This window comes from Canis lupus, chromosome 17 (assembly GCF_011100685.1).
Source record: "Canis lupus familiaris isolate Mischka breed German Shepherd chromosome 17, alternate assembly UU_Cfam_GSD_1.0, whole genome shotgun sequence".
Taxonomy (NCBI): domain Eukaryota; kingdom Metazoa; phylum Chordata; class Mammalia; order Carnivora; family Canidae; genus Canis; species Canis lupus.
The window spans coordinates 5,252,891-5,275,054 of NC_049238.1; the positions used below are offsets into that span (position 1 = coordinate 5,252,891).

At 42.5% G+C, this 22,164-nt stretch overlaps 1 long non-coding RNA gene across 1 annotated transcript; it reads left to right on the forward strand.

Moving 5' to 3' along the window:
- Window positions 1-11,310: 11,310 nt before the first annotated feature.
- Window positions 11,311-20,891, forward strand: LOC111090472. The gene is made up of 3 exons (XR_005371999.1): window positions 11,311-12,071; window positions 12,301-12,532; window positions 20,408-20,891. It is a non-coding gene; the product is annotated as an uncharacterized LOC111090472 (long non-coding RNA).
- Window positions 20,892-22,164: the final 1,273 nt, after the last annotated feature.

Sequence of the window (22,164 nt, forward strand, 5' to 3'; positions counted from 1 at the left end):
ATTTTCTATATTTTGTGGGTAAAACCATCAACTGCCAATTCTCCCAAAAGACCACTAACATAACCCATTGACAAAGTAAAGCTGAGTTTATTGCTTAGGGCAGTGAGAGAATCTACTACGTAGTTCTGACGGTGTCTTAGGAGCATTTGAGAGGAGGGCAAAGGTTTTGGCTGGAGTGGTGTTTTAAAATAAATGTCAATGTTAAATGTTTAAATGTTAATGGGGGTGCATTGGTCATCGCATTGGATTAAGTTCATTTGTTACAGGTTAAAATTGGTGGACATAGAAAGGAAAAAAAAAGAGAGTCATAAAGATATGCAATTGTTTGGTGAGAAATACTTGCGTGATGAGAGGAGGTAAGAAATCTATTGGCCAAGAGGGGGATAATGAGGACTAATTGACTGGTCTGTTCTTCAAATAAATAGATTTTAGGGAAGATCTTAATATAAGCCATAAAGTCACTGGCAACTTCATCTTCCTACATAAGAGTTTCTTGGAAGTTTCCTGGAATAGGAAATTGTGCCGATGCAAAGAATAAAATCGTACCAGTAGAGAGAGGAACTGTGTGGTTGTGGATGATTTTAAGTTCTCAAGACTGGGGCCTTGTGTCCATTTCAATGCAGGAAGATCTAGACCACAATTTCCAGAAGGGAACAGACTCTAACCAGGCACTCAGACATACTCTTCCAACAGGGGGCTGAGCAGGGAGACATATGGGAGACAAGATACTTTGTGTATCTCTCAGGTTTAATGTCTCCGAGGGGGAAAGAAATTGATCCTTTTGTTCTCTGATTTCTCCGTGGAAAGGTGAGAAACTTTCATTTTTGAGATGAGCTGCTGGTAAAGGATATGCTTTATCACATTACATAACATGGCATCCAACCTCAGGGTTGACATATATTTTGAGCAATGTTGTCACTCAAATCTGGTATACTTTATACGTCTATGAGCCTGGACACTGATAATGCTGTTGAGTATAAATTAACAAATGGAATAGAAGCAACTAGTCAGCTTACTTCAGAGCAGGCTTTGTGGGCAAACTTGAGTAATGTTTGATCCTGAGCTATTTCACAAACATGGGGCATCAGTACCAAAGGGTCATTAGTTCTCAAAGTGCTGATCTAGGGTCCCCATGTTTTTTTTTATAAGAAATAGATAATAATAACAAAAATTAAAAAATTAAAAAATTAAAAAAATAGATAATAGACAGATAGATGATAGATAGATAGATAGATAGATAGATAGATAGATAGATAGATAAATGAAGGCAGAGTGTGGTTGGAGAAGGTTTCCATGGTGGAGACTATAGGATCTTCTTACATTCCAGAGATCTTCCAATCTAAGTGGGCAGGACAACGTCCTAACTGAAACTGGATCTGGAAGTTAGTACAAGCAGGATGACAAAGAAAAGAACAAAAATGCTAGACGATATTTGCTAGAACAGAGTTTCCCTGAGTTTTCATGCTATGATTCATAGAGAAAATAGTATTTGTAAAATATGCCAGTTAAAACAAAAACCAGGCCCAGGAGTCCCTCTTACCCTGAGGGATGAATATCTCAACAGAGTGTACCCACTGCAGAACCAGCTGGGAAGCTCTGATCTAGAAGAAGGTGCATCTTCTATGGGGCTGTTCTCTGATTCCACAATCAGGGAGGAAGGCTATCAAACTCATCAAGTTTGAGAACATTCACTGAGGCCCATTCATAGGGGAAGAACAGTACCATGAGGGCTTTAAAAATGCAATTATTGGAAGAAAACCTCTTTTGCTTCCTGCAGGCTGTCTTGTTCTTTCTTACATTGACCTGCCCCCAACATGGAGAGGTTAGAATCAAGGGCAATGCTGGGAGTGGGCTTAGGAAAAGGGTAAAGAGCCTGCCTCGGGCCATATCCACACAGAAGAGAAATAAATCTCCTGTGCCACAGTAATCGTTTAGGTGTTTTGAAGTTGAAGCAATGGCTCATCATAAAATTTGCCCTACTTTGGTGCAAGGTCAAACGTACAACTGGCTGGTCCAGCAGAATTGAGGCTGGAAGCCCATGTGTTCATCTGTTCGGCAAGCTGTGGCCTTTATGAGAATCATGTTTCGGATGCAGAAGAAAACCTGATGCAACATAATCACAACTTGACCCAGGGAGGGGACCTGATGAGATTACCAGTCACAGGCTCCCTCAAACTGTGAGCCAGTAGGATGCCACTGTCACTGATAATTGCTATTGGGTTTTCATAGCTTGAAGAAGATAATTGCTGTTCATTGTGCCCATTGAGCAGATAAATTTGCTGGCAGACAAGGAATGGCATATAGTCCCTAGACTTGATTATACATATAATTATTTTTTTCTTTTTAATTACAATGGTCTTCTTTGAACCACAAGTGGCACTTCTGTTATTATCCTGCAGGAGGGCCCTCTGAATCATGCTCCCGGACCAGCACTTACACTGTGCACAGACTTCTCTGTGTTGAGAGTGTTCTGTATATCCAGCTTTCAACTCTCTCCAGTCACCAAACAATGAGGTGTTGTGTAAGGCTTATTGAATTTGTCAAACCAGAACGGTAGGGTTTGAAGTGTTTTCAGAAACAAAAATATCAAGGTCAAACTTGGGTGTTTCAGTCCATTTTCTTCAAAGCAATTAGACACAGTAACAAAGATCTCTCCTCCTTCTCCCTCCTCCACCCCACACTTAAAGAGAATCCACATTAAAACTGCTGGAGAGATTTACACTAATTTCCAAAGCATATTTTGAAGCTTTAAGTCATTGCATTTGTCCTCATCTGGCAGACATTCCATTCCCTTCTTCATTGGACAATTCCAGCAAGTACATTTGTGCACGCCACACACATTTATACCTCTTAATTCTCACAATCCTGTGAAGTAGGCATTATTCTTCCATTTTAAAGAAGTTCAAAAAGGCTTCATGGCATCCCTAAAGTTACATAGCTAGTAGGTGACAGATCTAAGAGTCAAGTTCCATGCTTTCCGATCTTGGCACAGTTACCTGCTATGTCAAAGCCCCAGATTCTCTATTCTAAAGTCTCCATGCCTGTGGTGCTCACCAAACTCCCTGCAAATACAGAGCCCCTGAGGCAGATGTCTACAACCCAACAATCCTATTGTCCTTTACCATATCCTTTCTTAGCAAAAAATGATGGATTTGCATCCTTAGTATCTACATTTTCCCTGAGCTCATGCCCAACTTCATGCATGAATCCTCAAACACCTCTGAATATAACAGCGAGGCCTCACTCCCTCACCCAGCAAAACTGCAGGCCCAAGTGGATACAAACATGCTTACTAACCTCGTGCACAGGGCAGTCATAGGATTTATTATCCAAAACAGGCCTCTGGAGAATGAAGAAGCACTATAAATTCCCATTATAACATAACAGATGTAAATGGTAACTCTCTCATGTAGGCTGGTAATAGTCATCTAACTTATAAACTTAAATTCTTCTGTTTAGCATATGCCATGGTTTTAGAGCCTTTGAAGAAGAGGAACAGCATGTTCTGGTAATTGTCCTCAAATTTTCCTTTTGTCCCCCAAAAAAGCAATGTACTAAATTTTAAGTGGTGTTGATCTAAGGATCTATGACATTTTTATTGATACAATCAAAATTCACACAGACATGGGCACATGACTCTTCTTAATCCCTTTCAAGTTCAAGGTAAGTGCTATACTTAGGATAGATTGTTTGGATTATTAGAAAATCATCAATTAAACAAGGAGGAGATTTCAGGTTTTGCCCACTGAGGAAATTACATATAATTTTTTGAATCCAAGACTACCTGTGGATTCATAAAGTTTGCTCATGCTCCCAGGACACTTTGTGAAGACTTCAACTGTTCTGTGTCTTACACAGGTTGGGAAAGATTTCCTTGCATACCATTTGCTATCTTGCCTTTGAATATAGAAATAAATGGGACTGAGATCAAACATCAGTGATTTCTAGGAAAGATTCAATTTGCAAAAAATGGATTGACTTATTGGAACTAGTTTTGGCAGTGAGGTAACAATAGTAATATTTTTATATAGTACATGGAAAAAACTTAAAAATAAAATCATTACTGTCAGTCCTAAAATACATTTCAAAATAATAAAGTTGAAATATTTTTTCTTATAATATTTAAAGAATATGATAATTGCACTGGAATAAAAAGTAGATCAACATCTAAGACAGAGTCAGAAACACCCCATAGGTTTTAGTACATGATAATTTGTGGGGAAAGCAGAAGATATTCCAATCAATTATGTTCCAAAAGAATAATTAACAATTTAGTTATATCCCTATAACAATTTGCTATATCCCTATCTCATATTATTCATAAAAGAAAAAAAAGAAAAAAAAACTAAAAACTATTTGACAAATACAAAAACATGTTCAGTATGTTAGACTAGGAAAAGGATTCATAACTGAGACAAAAAAGACAGTGGTCCATAGAGTGACACATAATCAATTTGTCTACATTAAGAGATAAAATCCGGGTGCCTGGGTGGTCAGTCAGTTAAGCATCTGCCTTCAACTCAGATCATGATTCCAGGGTCCTGGGATTGAGTCCCACATCTTACTCCCTGCTCAGCGAGTGGGGGGGGAGGGTCTGCTTCTTCTTCTTTCTCTTCCCATTCCCCCTGTTTATGCTTGCTCTCTCTCCCTCTCAAATAAATAAATAATTTTTTAAAAGGCAAAATTCTTATGTGACCAAAGATGTCACAAAATATTTAAGTACAGAGGAGAAAGGGAGAGGAGAAATAAGAGATTCTGAAAATCAATGAGAAATGCATAAAAGATCTAATGGAAAAAAATGGGCAAAAGAGATGAACAGTCAATTATCACAAGAAAAAAAAGAATGTAAATTGATAACAAAATACATAACAGCATCAATCATCCCAGAAGTAAATAGAAAATTTATATTGAAACAACAGAGACCACTTTAGATTCATAAGATCAGCAATTTCCAGAGGGCTGGAAACATTGAGTGTTGGATAGGACAGAAGAAAGCTGTTGCTTTCATGCAGTACAGAGGAGACGGAAACTGGTCCAGTCACTACAGAGGACAATTTGGGCAGATTGTACTAACATTTTAAATGTTCATAACCTCTGGCCCAGCAATCTCAATTCTAAGTACCCAAGAGAAATACAGCATGAGTACGACCAGCACCACGGGTTATCTCTGCATCATATTTATTGAGTGAAAAGTCATTGAAAGCCCCATATTGGCACCGGGTACAACAGACTCATTACTATAATCGACAAAACCAAATGGATGGGTGCCAGTTGTCCAACAATGGAGAAGGGTCTAAATAAATAATGATGTCTTCATACATGTAGACTGAGGTGAATGAACACATATTACTACAAAAATAGTTCTAAGTTGTGCTTTTAAATCAAAATTTAAAAATGCAGAAAGAGGGATGCATGAGTGGCTCAGCAGTTGAGCATCTGCCTTTGGCTCAGGGAGTGATACCCCGGCCCAGGACTGAGTCCTACATCGGGTTCCCTGTAAGGACCCTGCTTCTCCCTCTGCCTATGTTTCTGCCTCTGTGTGTGTGTCTTTCATGAATAAATAAATAAAATCTAAAAAAAATAAAAATGCAGAAAGATATATAGAGGATGATGTACTTATTGTAAAACATCATCATCACCATCACGTGTATGCAGAGGCACACAAATGCACAGAAAATGTTAAGGGTCTACACCAGAGAGGTAGCATGGAAATCTCAGGAGGGGGTGTTGGGATTCAGACTGCAGTCAAGGGGAGTGTCAACTTACAAGTAATGCTTGAATAGTTTTTAATGAAATGAATGTTTGTGATGTATGTATCTCCCACTAATATAATTAAAAGAAATACTTTTCTCTTTTAAAGTTTGTAAGCAAGATGCTCTCCTACTGCTCCAATTCAAGGGAAATGTGGGACCCTGCAGGTAGAGAGGTGTGGTTTTGCTATTTTTTTCCCGTTTCCCATGCACAAGACTGTTGAAACAGTGCTTTAAGAGTAAATTTTGCCTCTACCACACTGTGCTTCCTCTCTAAATATTTTCTTAAGACTCTTCTGTGTTTCTTAAGCTATAATGTGCCTCAGAATCAGATGAAGGGCTTATTAAAACAGATTTTGGGGTCCCACCCCCAAAGTTTTGGATTTAGTAGGTCTGGAATGCACCTGAGAGTTTGCACATCTAACCAACACCCATATTTTGCTACTGCTGCTCACTGATCTCGGCTCACACTTTGAGATTCATTTCTCTATAGAAATTTGCATGCTTTCTTGCTTCAGGTATATGGCCTATATTCTACTATCTATGCTTTTGTTATTTGCTTCCATTATGTCTGTACAGTGGAAATATTATATAATTATGTGTTTCTGAGCATGCCTTCCCTGCTCTCTCTTAAGCGATAGCACCTTGCTGTTCTGAAGTCAACCAAGGCAGAAATCAGCAAACGCGGCAAAAATCAACATCCCCCTCCCACCATGAGAGCCACTTGTTAAACATTTACTACTATGCCACTGATTAAAGACAACCATTATTGCTGCAAAATAATTCATATATATGAGAGTGGGCGTCCAAATACCAATCTAGGCAAAAGAGTTCTGTTTTTCTGGCTTAGATACCCTAAGTGCCCCTTTTTTCTATCTAGAGTCTAGGACTCTTGTCTGGCTATGACTATCCTTTAGGGTTTTGTAAGTAAACCCACTTAGAAAGAAGAAGGGAAATAAAGCCCAGACGTGCTCCAGTTGGGCCACTGGGGAATTCTTTTTCTGAGTAGTGTGAATGGGACAGCTATAGGGACCATGACATCTATTGCTTCCATGTATGGATCTTTCTGCACTGTGTCACAGAAATGCAACTAACACCATCAGGGAGGCTCAGGCCAGTCTGTAAAGAACTCATCTCAAAGCCCTTCTTAGGCTTTGCTATGAGGCCTTTTCAGTTCCTCCCAGGAAACCTGCCCCTCGGTTTCCTCTTGGCTCATCCTACTGTTTTGCCTTTTAATAATTGCTGAGCATGAATGCATTGCTCGAATACCTACACTGGCATTTCTGGCTCACTGGTTTGAATATGCAAGGGTATCAAGGGCTCTTTATTGCTCAGGAGAAAGAGCAGCCCAGGATCTGGGCGTTAGAGAGGCCCGAGGCCCAATCCCATTTATGTACTTCCTACACTGTGATGCTGGCCACATTTGGCAGTCTCATTGTCCTCCTGTGTAAACGGAGTACAAGATTCGTGAACTCAGGGTTGTTATCAAGGTTGGAACAGCTAAAAAAATAATTCCAGTAGGGAAGCTGGCTAAGCTAAACCAAGCTTCTTATCTGTGGCTTAAAAAATATATCAGAGCCTCTTCTCTAGAGGGACCCTGTGGAAGAACTTCCTAGGGAATGGAATTAGAATTACCCCTAATTGCTTCCCAAATCCATATTTTGAGTTCAAATTGACCATTTAGGTAGCCCATACTGCCTTAACTTTGCATGTGTGAGGTTGTAAGGAACTCCCTGGTTAATAGCTCTTTGCGTCTGAGACAAACTCAAAGACAGCTGTTAGCGTCAGTAGCCATTTTGTTTCCTAGCATTACTAAAGAAGAGATTTGCTGATGAGAAATTCTAAAAGGTTTGCTTTCTCTTTATTTGGGGAGACACAGAATGTCTTCTAGTATCTTCAGATTTGATGGGAGTGTTCTGGCTTGTGAATTACACAGAGATACACTACCTCCTACTGAAATCCTTCATGCTTCCTTCTTAGATTCCACAGGAAAATCCTACTGAACGGTGGTAACAGGTGCAGTGGCTGCTTGGAATGTTCTGTCCAAATGAGGCTGGAGCCACTCAAAGCATTTCCCGTTAGATATTATATATTCCTGTTTTGAATCCAAGAAGAGCTGTAATATTTTAGACCTGGCAGAGACAAGAGAAATTGCTTGGCCCAACCAGACCATTTTAAGGAGGAAGAAACTAAAGACCAGAAAGCAGAGCGCAGGGGGACCCCTGGCCCTCTCCTTGTCATAACTCATGAGTTGCAGAGCCAGAGTTTATGCCAGAAATCTCAACAAGACATTTCAAAATTTTGTCAGACTTGTTGAAATTTCTAGAAACGAATACTGGGCTATTTTACACTACAACAAGCAAAAACTTAGGTTGATAAATAAAAGCTAAGGCATACCTCATGAAGATCTCACAAATCCTATTGAGGGGTAAAACTGTGCAAGAACATCCAAGGTTATAATTATTGTAATAACACCAACTTACTGGAAGCCTGTGTTCCATACAAATATATTTTCATATTGGTCGGGGGTCATCGCATACACAAGCTCACTTTAATTTTCACAAGAATACATAAATTAAGTATTAAGTCCAAGGGTCCTGATTTTACAGAGAAACCACAGAGGTCTACAGAGTTGAAAGTACCAGAACAATCAGCAGAAGTGTCATGATTTTAACTCACCATGTTTTTTGACCCCAGAACTCATTCTTTTTTTTTTTTAATTTATTTTTTATTGGTGTTCAATGTACTAATATACAGAATAACACCCAGTGCCCGTCACCCATTCACTCCCACCCCCCGCCCTCCTCCCCTTCTACCACCCCTAGTTCGTTTCCCAGAGTTAGCAGTCTTTACGTTCTGTCTCCCTTTCTGATATTTCCCACACATTTCTTCTCCCTTCCCTTATTTTCCCTTTCACTATTATTTATATTCCCCAAATGAATGAGAACATATAATGTTTGTCCTTCTCCGACTGACTTAGTTCACTCAGCATAATACCCTCCAGTTCCATCCACGTTGAAGCAAATGGTGGGTATTTGTCGTTTCTAATGGCTGAGTAATATTCCATTGTATACATAAACCACATCTTCTTTATCCACTCATCTTTCGTTGGACACCGAGGCTCCTTCCACAGTTTGGCTATAGTGGCCATTGCTGCTAGAAACATCGGGGTGCAGGTGTCCCGGCTTTTCATTGCATTTGTATCTTTGGGGTAAATCCCCAACAGTGCAATTCCTACAATTGCAATTGTAGGGCAGGTATATTTTTAACTGTTTGAGGAACCTCCACACAGTTTTCCAGAGTGGCTGCACCAGTTCACATTCCCACCAACAGTGTAAGAGGGTTCCCTTTTCTCTGCATCCTCTCCAACATTTGTTGTTTCCTGCCTTGTTAATTTTCCCCATTCTCACTGGTGTGAGGTGGTATCTCATTGTAGTTTTGATTTGTATTTCCCTGATGGCAAGTGATGCAGTACTCATTCTTAAATGTCAGGACCAGCCTCTCTATTCCTTACTTCAAACCTCCATCTAAGGCTAAGACCTGCTTCTCAGGCAGTGACCTTTTCTTTCTATACTCTCTGCCCCTTACCTTCCAGTCAATATCAGTATTATTCATGGAGCCTGGCTTTGGAATAGGTTAAAATCTCCCCGGTTCTGGACATGAGCAAGGTCTTCCTGTTTAAAAGCTTCTATTGATAATCTCTTCCATTTGGCTGGAGCGTCACGCAGAGGACACGCTTGCTGAAGTGAGAAAGCCAAGCAAGCTGACAAACCTCAGAAACCACAGCAACAGTTGCCAGGGACCAGGGTGTGGAGCAAAGGGACAGACTGGAGTGAAGGGTGGTAGGAAAAGTCTGTCTTGATACAAATGTTCCGTATCTCGATCGCATTGTTGGTTACATGGCTCTATACATGTGTCAAAACTCATCAAGTTGTACACTTCAAAGGAATGAATTTCTTTGCATATAAATTATGCTTCGATGAAGCTTATTGAAATCACTCTCAAAGTTATCATCTCTAGTCTGGACTTCTCAGCTCCCTTTGAAGACCCAAAATATCAGTCCAGGTCCCCACAGGAAATATATGGTAACACCAACTATAGTATAATTTAACAAAGGCCTGTCCACAAGGAAGCTCACGAGGTATGGGGTAATCATGAGCACCATTCGCTTTCCTGAAGCTGGTAACATTTCAGAATTGTTAATACAGTCTGGAGAGAGGGGAGGAGAGGGTAGAGGCATGAGGAGGACCACCAGATAGCAGCTGTAGTCCCTGGTAAGTCAAGGGATGTAGCCAGTCCCTGAGCCCAACAGAGAGAGCTAGGGAAATAAATCCCTGGCCTCAGTCTGCTCGCCCTCAATACCCAAATTCAGCCTGAAGCCAGATCCTCAGTGTAGTCCATATGGGTCAATGTCCTGGGTCACAGTCCAGGATGCAGAAAGGCACAGCGTGGGCAGCAGGGGATGTCCAGCATGGCCCAACTGAATGTCCACCCACCACTTTTGCTCTCGGGCTGGGGGCGCTAGTTCTTTTCCTTCACCTTCACCGCTTCCTTCTTGTTTGACCTTTAGCACAAAAGCGACACAGACATTAACATCACCCATGGAGTCTGTTCATGGTCTGAACAGGTTATCAGGACAGAACAGGGGGTTCAGATTTCCCCCACGTGACCCCTCCAGAGGGTGAACACCAAGGTACTAAGCCATTCCTCTGCCTATGAGTACATAGCCCACAGCTGCTTAACAGCCCCAACACAAAAGCAGCTGGGCTCCAGGATTTCCAAGTAAAAGAGGGTTGAGTGCTTTTGCCTTGAAAATTAGAGTCATCCTTAGTTCCTTTCTTTCAATGACACTCATAACCTATCCATCAAAGACCCTCATGGCTTTATGAAACACATTCGGAAAATGACTCCATCCATCACCTCCGCTGTTCCTACTGTGTTCTAAATGGATCATTGTGATGGCCTCCCAATCGATCAATCACCCCCCAAGTGATTCCATCAACATGGCAGCCGGGAGATCATCTGGAATGGAAATCCAATCAAGATACTTCTGGGTTCCATAGCTTCCTTTGGCTTCTCATCTCAATCAAGTGCAGAAGACAAAATCCTTAGAATGGCCCAGTGGCCTCCTTAGGACATGCCCTGTGTCCCCCTACACATACATGAGTTCACTCTCTGCGCTCATCTGCCATAGTTCTCATCCTGGTCCACCCACACCGGCCTCCCAGCTGTTTCTGGAGCTCTCAGGAGCGCTTCTGACTCAAGGCTTCTACACCCGCTGCTTGCTTCCACTGACCTCTTTCAGGCTTCTCTCCAATAACGTAGGTGGACATACTCTGTGTATTTACTGGTGTCGCTAGTTCAAGCCATGACTCCCCTCCTCCCTGACAAAATGCATATAATTCTTAGATACAATTTTATGGACCTTGGGGCCCCATGAAGGTAACCCATGCATCCCCCAAGTTTCAAATGTCACAATAAAGCATTATGCAGTCATAAAGACACATCACAGAAGTGCACTTGCCCTGCGAGGCTGCGCGAAACCCCGTCCTGAGGTACATCACTCTCATCTGTGTGTGTAACGAAAGTCAACGGGAAGCACCTGCCTCACTCCCCCGAAACTCATCACAGGCAACTTTTCTAAAATACTTAAATCAGTTGCCACCTCGATGATTTGGAATGTTTCTCAATATAAATCTCCTCGTTTCCAAAGAAACTTTCTTTTTCAGTCGCTCTCCGCAGAGGAGCCAGTGCTAAGACCATCGGGGAAACCTATTACCTGCCGCTAATAGGGCTTGAGAAAGAAGCAGGCGCTGTTACTAATAGCCTCATCCTGGGCTCTGAGATAAGAGCCCTTTCTATGCCGAGCTTTGTTACAAGGGAAATTTCTCATCCTGGCGGCAGATAAGATGTCCCTTGTCGCTGAGAGCGCTCCCCGGTTCCACTGAACACGGGGTGAATGGAGCCATCTGAGGAGCTGTTTATCACCCTCTTCCCGGCCCTCGCCTCTGCTTTCTCCTCATCCCCAGGCCCCGAAACCACAACAGGGGGAGCTCGCCTTCAACCTCCCTCAACCCACCGTGCAGGCTGGCACGCTCATCTTAGAGGTGTTGCACACGGGGCCACTAGGACGGGTTCACTCCCCGGGGTCTGATGCCACGAGCTGGGCCCCCCTGTGAAATGAGCCGGGCACCTGGACAACAGTGACTGCACAGCAAAGCCCTGAGCGACAACAGAATACCACGCAGCAGGTGTGATGAAGCAGCTGAAGCTGTGCGTACCCCCACTGGGCTCACTCCGATCCATGCTGACCTTATGGCAGTAAGTTTGCTCTTCATAAGAACAATGCTTCCAATGAGCAAGTCTATCAAAAAGAAATTCTTGTCTTAACTCTTGGCTCCTACATTGTCTCAACTCTTGGCTCCTACATTGTCTCCTGCCGCACGTCCAGGGGCCTCCCAGCTTGTCTCCTGCCCCCACTCTTAGTTCTTTCCAAAGCTCACACTACTCAGCTCTGAAGTGCCCAATTCACTTGCATCTCATCCCACAGGAGGTTGGTGGACACCATGGGATGGCCACGCCAGGCGGGCACCAGAGCTGAGCCCCCCAGAGGGTCGCTGTCATCTACCTCAGCAGTGACTGGTTAGTGCAACTGTACCTTTATTACGGGCCTTCCCAGATTGCGCTGTGTTCACTTTTCACATCCTCCTTCCATCATTGGGTTAAGACCCTCAGGGTTCGAGGCCACCATAATCATTTCATCCACAGGACCAGCCTTCTGAGTAAGTTTCTCAATAATTACTTATCGGTTGGGTGAATGCATATCGAGCTTGAGAACAAATACAAAAATCCTGATTGCCTTTTGTTTTGGTTTTGGTCACTGCTGTCAAGAAGCCTCTGCCAGATATAGATAATTATTTTGGACAGTTAAGAATCATAGCTATTTCAAAAGACTAGTGTGCCCAAATGGAACCTTCCAGTAAAGGGACTCGCCCATCCCTGGGTTTCAGAGGAAGGAGAGTAGGGCCTACTCTGTCTCCTCCCTCTTCTTTCCTCTGCTTTCCCCCCATTATATGGCCTCTGGATGCTCCAGAACCTGCAGGAAGCAGATAAACAGGGGAAAGGAACAAAGCATTGACTTAGCTGGTGGCCTTGGTGGTTCTCTCTTGCCTCCTTGGATGGCCCTGAGGCCCTCTGGTACAGCTGTCTGAATGCTGCTCCTTCATGGGGGTGTGCTGTGGGTTCTCCAGAGTCCTCTGCTCAGCCAAGGTCCCCACGTGAGGAATGCCAGGCTGAGCTGATCTCTTAGAAGCTCTTCAGATCGGCTGTCTCCCCCCTGGAAACTGGACCACGGAAGGCTGAGATCTCGGAGAGCGGGGTTGGGCCCATGAGTCCAGCTGGGCTCCAGCCAGCCACCTGCTGCAGCCTCTGCTTCCCAAAGGAATACACGCTTCTCACCATGTCACAAACGTGAGGACAGGTGGTCCCTGCTGCCCACCGGGGCTGCCCCGCCGTGTGTGTCAGCTCTGCCAAACTGACGCCTAACAGTTCTCCACGCCTCATTCGTGCCACTGGGCGTCTGTATGAAAGATGACATAATTCCTACCTTTCCTATCTTTCTTTTATTTTTTATTTTTATTTATTTATTTATTTATTTATTTATTTATTTATTTATTTATTTATTTCCTATCTTTCTGCTGGAGCCCGGGGCAAATGAAAGGGCCATTATAATCCCCTGTGGTGCACATACCGATGGATGTGCATGCAGGTGCTCTGCAGACACCAGGGAGGGCCCCAGGGAGGGCCCCAGTCAGGACACTGGCTGCCAAGATATTGAGATGATGCTTTACATACATTGGCAATGACCCCGAGAGCCTTATCCCCATCCCAGCCACAGCTTCCCTTCCTCCTTGCCTCTCCCTCTCCAGAACTCCAAAACTCCCCAAATTCAACAACTCAAGAAACATTCCTGGAATTGTCGGGGGCCTCCAGGATCCTATACTGGTACCAATCTATCCTGTCTTCTGACTGTTGGGTCCCTGTGCCTTTGTAGCTGGGACGGACTCTGCGTGCCCCCCTCATACCTAACGCTGTGCTGAGATGTCTGGGAGTGTGTTTGTTTTCTACTGCCGCTGTGACACATCGCCACAACTGTGGTAGCTCAAAGAGCATGCACTCATCCTCAGGGTTCTGTAGGTCCAGGTCCAGGTTTGGTGCAGCTGAGGCGAGACTCTGCTTGGGAACCCCCAGGCTGCCTTCCTGCACGAGGTTCTGGGGGAGAAAACTTGCCTCCAAACTACATTCAGGCTGTCAGCAGAATCCTGTCCACGATCTGTGTGATTGTGGGACTGAAGTCCTGGTGTCCTTGCTGTTGTCGGCCAAGCCTTGTTCTGAGCTTCCAGAAGCTGCCCACACTCCTTATCTTATCACCTCCTTCCTCCCTCTGTAAAGGCAGCAGCACATGGGCTTGTCCTCACACAGTGGGGACAGCCTCTCTGACCTCCCTCTGACCTCATCTTCCCTGATCTTCTGGTCCACCATATATCGGACTCCAACCAGAGAAATTTTCCTTCTTCGAAAGCCCAAGGAATTAGACTGGGCCTGGGGAATTTCAACTACACCCTTGTCTTCCATCTTTCACATGGATCACACCCAAAGTCCCTTCACAGCAGTACCTAGATGGGTGTCTGATGACCGAACCAGGATACAGAAATCTTGGGGAAAAGAGTCATTTAAATAATTCTGCCTGCAGCAGGGAGTACTTTTCAGAGGAGTTAGTCTGAATTGAGATCTGAGGACTAGGAGCAGAAGGAGGAAGAGATGGGAGAGAGTGTCTCGGGCGAGGCCAAGGCCTGGTGCATCTGCGGCTGTGAAACAGTTCAGGCTACGGCTGGGGTGATGGCAGGGCAGGGCCACAAGCAGAGACCACATTATGAAGAGCCAAGGAGTCTGGTCTTTAACCTCAGTCTCCTCCACTGGTTTGATGTAATCTTTTCCCATGTATGGGATCCTTTATTCTAGTAAGTGATTTCACCCCATCAAGTACACACTCAAAAGTATTTGTTCCTCTCGTACATTTTGGAAGGTTTCTTTGATTAGCAGAGCTGGAGGAGAGAGGCGTCTGCTTAGTCCCTAACTAACCACGGAATCCCAAGTACCTTGAGAAGTGAGCTTTGATTATCCTGACCACACCAAGAGGCAGCCAGCACAATGGTTCCTTCTGTTAAACTGCTGGCTACTTGAGACTATTCCCTTTCCTCATGGGGGTCCAGAAAGATGAGAGATTTGCCAGGTTTTACACAGGAAGACAAAGTAGATTCTAGTCCCAGTGGCTCTTTGGTATTTGGGGGAAGAGGGCAGGCAGTAAGTGGCAGGCATCATTTCCTTCTGATTTTAAACATTACACAGTTCCTTCATAAAATGCAGAAAGCACAAAAGAAAGAAGAATTTACCTGTTATTAAGTAAGAGGTAGATCATTCAGATAATTAAGAGGTGTAGACATTGCTGAAGAGGTATGCAGTTCAGTAAAATACAGATTTAAAAGGATATTTAAAGAATTTCTTTTTGAATTTTTTCCCCGTGTATCAGTTTATGTGTCCTTCTGTTCTTGTGCCTAGCTGAATTTACGTTTTCTTTCTATTTGTTTTGCTTAATTAAATCTTCTGGTGTTTTATATACTTTATCATTTTCTTTCGAGAGACAACTCTTGATATGTATGTATTTCACATTTCTTCTATCTAATGTACTAACGTCTGCTTTTGTCTTAAATATACTCCACTTCCTTTTCATAAACTTGATATTGTTCTCTCACTAATTTTTTGGATTAAATGTTTTATTAATTATCACTATGGCTTACTAATAAAAATTCTCAGGATTACAAATCTCACTTGGAGTAGAATACGTATGCTTCTCAACTACTCACCCATAAAATCTCCAATGCTATTCTTTTTTCAAATAGTTGGCAATCGATTTTTTAAAATTTGATCCAGGAGTAGCCTAAAGAGCTTGTTTCCATATTTTAAAATTTCTAAATGATTTAGACTTTTGTTTACCCTCTCATTATTACTATTTTAATTCTTCCATTTCTGAATTGTTCATTTCTATTCATCTCTGTTGATGAGGATACGCCTTTGGATTACTTTTTTTTTTTTTCAAAAATAATTCCTCAGTGATTTATTTACTAGAAGTTTTTAATTTCTGCTATTGCTTTATCCCTCCTTGTGTTGATTTTCTATTGTTGCATATAAGGAGTTACCACAAAATTGACAGCTTAAAACAAGAAACCTCCTAGATGAGGGAGAGAAGGAAAAGGCAGGGGTGGGGAGGGAGGGTAGAAAGAAGAAGGGAGAAAGGACACAAGCAAAGCAAAGTGCATCTGAGTCACACCTGAGAAGCCCTGATAAAGGACCATGAGGAAAGGATTGACAGTGAGTACTACTGGTCGGAAGCCTGAGGGAAGACAAGGGTGGCTTCTTCTATTCAACTTTACTAGAGGTTCTAGTCTATGTCAAGAGTAGAAAGAAAAAAATAAATAAATAAAGGTACACTATTTAGAGGAAAAAAAATGACACCATGTTTCAGAGGTGAGATGATTACCTACAAAGAAATACAGGAAAGTCAACAGATAAAAAATACTGGAACAAATAAGCTTAATTGAATATAAAGTGAAAACAAAATTATTTCACCTGTGTGTATCAGCATTGGGAAGTGAGAATAAACATTTTAAAGAAGAGATACAATTCACAATAAAACAACAAATTAAGTAGTAAAAAAAAAAAAATACAAGGGACTCCTGGGTGGCTCAGTGGTTGAGCATCTGCCTTTGGCTCAGGTCATGATCCTGGGGTCCTGGGATCAAGTCCCGCATCAGGGTCCCTCAAGTAGCTTGCTTCTCCCTCCCCCTATGTCTCTGCCTCTCTCTCTCTGTCTCTCATGAATAAATAAATATTTTTAAAGTACCAGAATATGCATGAAATCATTATAAAATTAAAATAGAATTTAAAAATCAAGATACAGTAGAAAAAATAGTAAATATTAAATAGTATTATATCAAAATAAAGACACAGTAAAGAAGTTCTAGTAGGAAGATATACCATGTGTATAGATGGGAACACTCTATAAATGGGAAAATTCAATGCTGATTAAAACTTAACACAAGACTTTTTTGGGGGAACCTGAAGAGCTGATTCTGAAGCATATATGATGAGCGACCAGGCCAAGGACAGCCATGGTCTTTCTGCAGGACCAAACAGCCATCACAATCTATCAGCAAGCAGGGTGGCATGGCACCAGGAAAGCCATAACACCAATGGAATAGAAATAACCTACACCCACAGATGCACTTGTTGGAGGTGGAAGCAGAGCCAATGGAAAAGAAAGGTCATTTCAATAAGCAGTGTGAGGCCATTTATAAATGCACAGGAAACATGACTTCGTCTCATGTGATATATTAAATAAGCAGATTCAACAGTATAGAGCAAGAGAAGCTTCTGGAAGGGAAAGTCGGATGCAGTCTTCCTGTCTCTAGGGTGGTGACCTCTCAGCTAGAGTGGGAGATGCACTCATCTTGACATAAAAGAATGACTGATTGTTCCACATCAAAATTAAAATTTTATGTCAACCAAAAGAAACCACAAAACATAAAAACAAAAAAGCAAGGCACAACTTGAGAGAGGATATTTGCTTGGTGTACCTAAGCATGAAAGGGCTCACACCGGCCACATGGAGAGAGGGCTCTTACACATCAGTGGGAGCAGAGAGCTGGTGGAGGGACCCAGGGCTCCGGTTGGTTGCACCTGCTCTTTTCAGCCCTGCACTCATGCCCACTGATGGCGATTTAACCTTCCACTGCACTCCAATACACATCTGCCATGCTCTGGAACCTTCCTTGTTAGATCCTTCTGGTTAACTTGTCTTCTTCACATGTTGGGCCCAATGGAAGCCCCACCCACTCCAGCCAGCTTTCTCCTCCTTCCTCTTTCCCATCCATCCCTGCAGGCTGTTACATTATTCCAGCTTCCATCCCTGCTACATTATTCCAGCACTGATTCCTGAGAAGCAAAAATCCAGCCTGAGAGTTTCCAGCAAAACCCTTTTCTCTCTTGATATGCCACTGCCTTGCAAGAGCATTTTAAGTCTAGTATGAAATTTGAACTGAGCAAAGGCTCCAGGTTCTAGGTAGTCTTTGTAATCGGAACAGCAAACCAAGCTTTTAGGCTTAGTTCACATGACAAAATGACTGAAGGAAAATACATGAAGTGATATTTCAAATTAATGTAGTGCTATATGTGTTTCCTGGAACATAGTCTACAAAATGTCTTAGCCTACTTTACTTCCAATTGAAGAATGGCAGAGTTTCCCTCATCTCCTTGACTCTTGTCATCTACAAAGTCCACAGAAAAAATGCAGAATGAGCTCTAGAAGTTATCAGAACTGGTTTTCATCTTGGCTTGGCATCTGCTCAATGGACGGCAAACTACTGCACCGCTCTATGTCTCAGTTATTTCATCTCTAAATGGTGAACATGAAACCCACCTCTGAAGACCTTTACCAGGACTAATGACTGTTGCAATGGGTAAAACTCCTGGTCACTCCATTGTGGGGGGACAGGGAGCTGGATATCTTCCATGGGAACCCCCCCCCCCACAGCTGGTCCTGGTGTGCCCACCACTCTACAAAACATTATATAACAAGCCACGTAGATTTGTTGAAGATTCCAAAGGTAGATTTTTTAAAAGAAGTTTAATATCATATGTGGGGAAAACTCTATATAACCATCACAAAATTCACCCAAAATTGATTTCCAGTGACCAGCAGCTTCACCTTCAAAGCACCCTCCATCCTTGCACCAGCAACTTGCTGGCAGCATACTCTGTGGATGACCAGAAAAAGTGATCCAAAACCTGAAAATAAGCAAAGACGTAAGTAAACATTATGACCTCTCAATGTCATATGGGGGTGGAGAGTGCCCAAAAATTTTCTAGAAAAATGAACTGAGTTTAACTGTCCCTTCTCAATGAAAGGCAAAGACCTCCGATGTTATGAAGTTGCATGCTAACTTGCAAATGTTTGCCCATCAGATATGTTAAGAATTTCTCTCTGCTAAAACATGTAACCCCAAAGGCCTGTGGTTCTGCTGGACACTAACCTGTTTTGTGCTTGAGCCATGGACATGTTCCACATTTAGCTTCTGAAATGCTCTGGGAATCTGATGTAACATCTTATTGGCTTGCTCATTAATTAGTGCATAAATAAACCTTGGACCTGTGCTTATTTCATCTTTACTTGAGAATAGGGACTTTAACTTTTATCCCTTACTCAACAGAAAAAAAAAAAAATCAGAACCTTAAAAAAAAAAAAAAAAAACCAACACCTTGAAAGTAGCTTTTTCACCTCCATTCATAGAAAACAGATTCCTAACCACTGCTAGCTCTTTCTTTCTTTCTTTCTTTCTTTCTTTCTTTCTTTCTTTCTTTCTTTCTTTCTTTCTTTCTTTCTCTCTCTCTCTCTCTTTCTTTCTTTTTCTTTCTTTCTTTCTTTCTTTCTTTCTTTCTTTCTTTCTTTCTTTTCTTTTCTTTTCTTTTCTTTCTTTTCTTTTCTTTTCTTTTTTTTTCTTTCTTCTTCTCTCTTTGTTTTTTAAACAGTCCTGTCGATCCCAGCTCTCTTTTGGGGGCTGTCAGGGCTTCCACGGCTAAAGGGGCAAAAGTTGTTATCCTTATCATGATCCCATGTGCTGCCTCCCATGCCTGCATGTCTTGTAACACTAAAGTGTCTTTCTTTTCTAAACTCCTTGGTTGCCTGCACTCATGGTCTGCTTATGGCCTTTCCTTTCTACTCTGAGATGTATTTCCACTCCTATCTCCCACTCTTGCTTTTTGTTTGACATTACATGGTGGTATGGGTAGCTCAGAGAGTCACTCATTTCACATTCAAAGCCAATTAGCCATAAACTGGCTCTATAAAGAGCTTCTCTGGCTAACCCAAGTCCTGGACCTCGAGCTGACACAGACCCAGCTCCTAGGTAACAATGAGAAGCATCAGGGCTCTACAACATTGTGACACTACAATTAATGGCTGTGGCTAAAGGGACCCACATCCAAGGAACAACTGGGTATCCCAGTTCCCCAGTAGGGAATTACCCCTACCCTATAGTTTGTGTATGTGTGTGTGTGTGTGTGTGTGTGTGTGTGTGTTTCAACTCTGTAACCTAGGGCTGGGGTAGGGGTAAAATGAGTTTTGTGTGTGTGGTTCAGTCTATTTCTTCAAACATTCTGAATGATAATTAGCTTTGATTTTTACATCTATTCATAATGATAGCAGAGGGCAACATACAACAGAAAGGGGGTTGCAAGCTTTCCACTTAGCAATTAATTCTATTATTAAATGCTAAGAAAAAAATAAGTGCCTGCCAGCTGTAGCTTTATTATGTTTTCCCAGAAATAATAATAGAAGGCTGAGAAAGTATATTATTTATTTCTCCTTTCTCCCCCACCCTTGTCGGAGAAGAAAATCCCCACGGGTGGTTGCTCCTTCCGTGTGAAAATAGAATCATTCTGCTGTGAGAAGGCAGCTTGGACAGACAGAGCATAAAGAGGGAGACTGGTATCCAATGGAAAGCTTCTTTGTTTTATTTTTGTTTACTTTTATTTGTTAAAAGGAGCATCTACTCTGGGCCAGAACCTGTGCTGATCAAGATGGGGATTCAAAATGATAGCATCCTTGACGCTTCCTCTACAGAAGCTCACAGCCATCCACACACACCTGAGTTGCAGCAAAATAAGGTGAATGCCAGAGTGATAAAACAAACAGTGCCCTCCAAGCATAGAATACAGGTTGGCTGATTGATAAGAAAGTCTGAATTTTGGTGGAGGTGTCAATCATCAGTCCAAAATAGCTACTGATAACTTCTGCTGGCATCCAACCTGGCAAGTAGTAGGTTCTCAATAAATGTGAATTAAGTCTGAGTCTGACCTAGATTCTTGGTTCAATCCTCACCACGATGACTTGAATGAGGCTCCACACCACTTCTCATTTCACTCTTCGGATCTACTACACAGGCAAGTAGCAGGCAGTGTCCTTCACCAGCTGACAGGTGCTCACAAGTATTTGCAAAAGAGAAGCAAGTTTAAACTCAGAATTATTAATACTTTAATCCTAACTCCAAAGGGTTTAGATGAACACTGTTTTAATTGCCTAGGATATAAATTAAAAACCCAACATATTGGGAATAGTGTGGGGCTTGGCACTAAGTGACACCTGACACTGTGCCTCTACCAACTGTGTGACCTTGGGCGTGCTACACTCAGTATCATTACCTACAAAATGGGTCTAAGAACACGTCTTTTGAGGAGATGTTATGAAAATTAAGTAATACATGGAAGAGTGATTAGCACATTATAAACTCTTGAAACTATCTTTGAAACTTCGTGTTGCTATTGTGCCTTAAAAGTCAGCTTTGTGTTGAGACTTGGCTTTCCCACCTGTCGTCTTCTCTATCCATGAGAGGTGTTGTGTGTGCGGGCTGCAAACAAACTGTCCTCAGTTAGAAACTCAGGTGCCCACAGTCCGATTCCCCTCATGAGAGTATGTCTTCCTCCATTTGGCTCATTCGTAGGCCAGTCAGGAAAGCTTGTAAATGAGCCAAGGATGATAATTCTCCCTGACTCAATTCAACCCCCAGGAATGGGCACCCCCGTGTCCCCTCATGATGTGTGAGTGTCAGGTGTGAGTGTAAGCGGGTTACCCTAAACCAGGGCTTGCAAGCTGGCCGTCTCTGGGCAAAATCTGTCCTGAGGACTTTTTGGCAGGGGTAGCACTTTTTGATTTGTTCTAAATTAAATTTGCATGTCCTTGGGGGGGGGTCATTCTTCACTTTGCCAATGGCTCCTTACCCCTAGTGCCACAGATCGGTGTTGATTTACGTAGGATGTCACCTGCTGGCTCCTCTAGGCCATCTGAGATTGTGACCACTAGTCTAAACTGTGCTCACATCTAGTCTGAGTGGTATGGGAACCTGCCCATCTGGGTTTGGGAGCAAAGACAATAGTCTCCAGATTGATCTCCCTGCCCCCATTCTTTCTCTCTTTAACGCCTCCTCCCCAATAAAAGTGATTAAGCCTTCAAAATGCAGTTACTACTAAAAAAAAAAAAAAAAAATGCAGTTACTGTTAGACTTTCTTACTGAAAGTCCTCTGAGAGTTCTGTATCATCCACCGGCCCAGTCGCCCTGCCCACCCAAACGCCCTGCTATTCTGTGCTTTAGCCACACTGACTTTCTGTCTCCACATGTGCCCTTAGCACTCAAACCGCATACTTCCCCAAATAGTCCTTCCTCTGCTCAGCATCCCCTTCTCAGACCTTTCCAATTAGCAAACCTCCCTCAAGATACAATCAAAAACACCGTGAAGTGCTTCC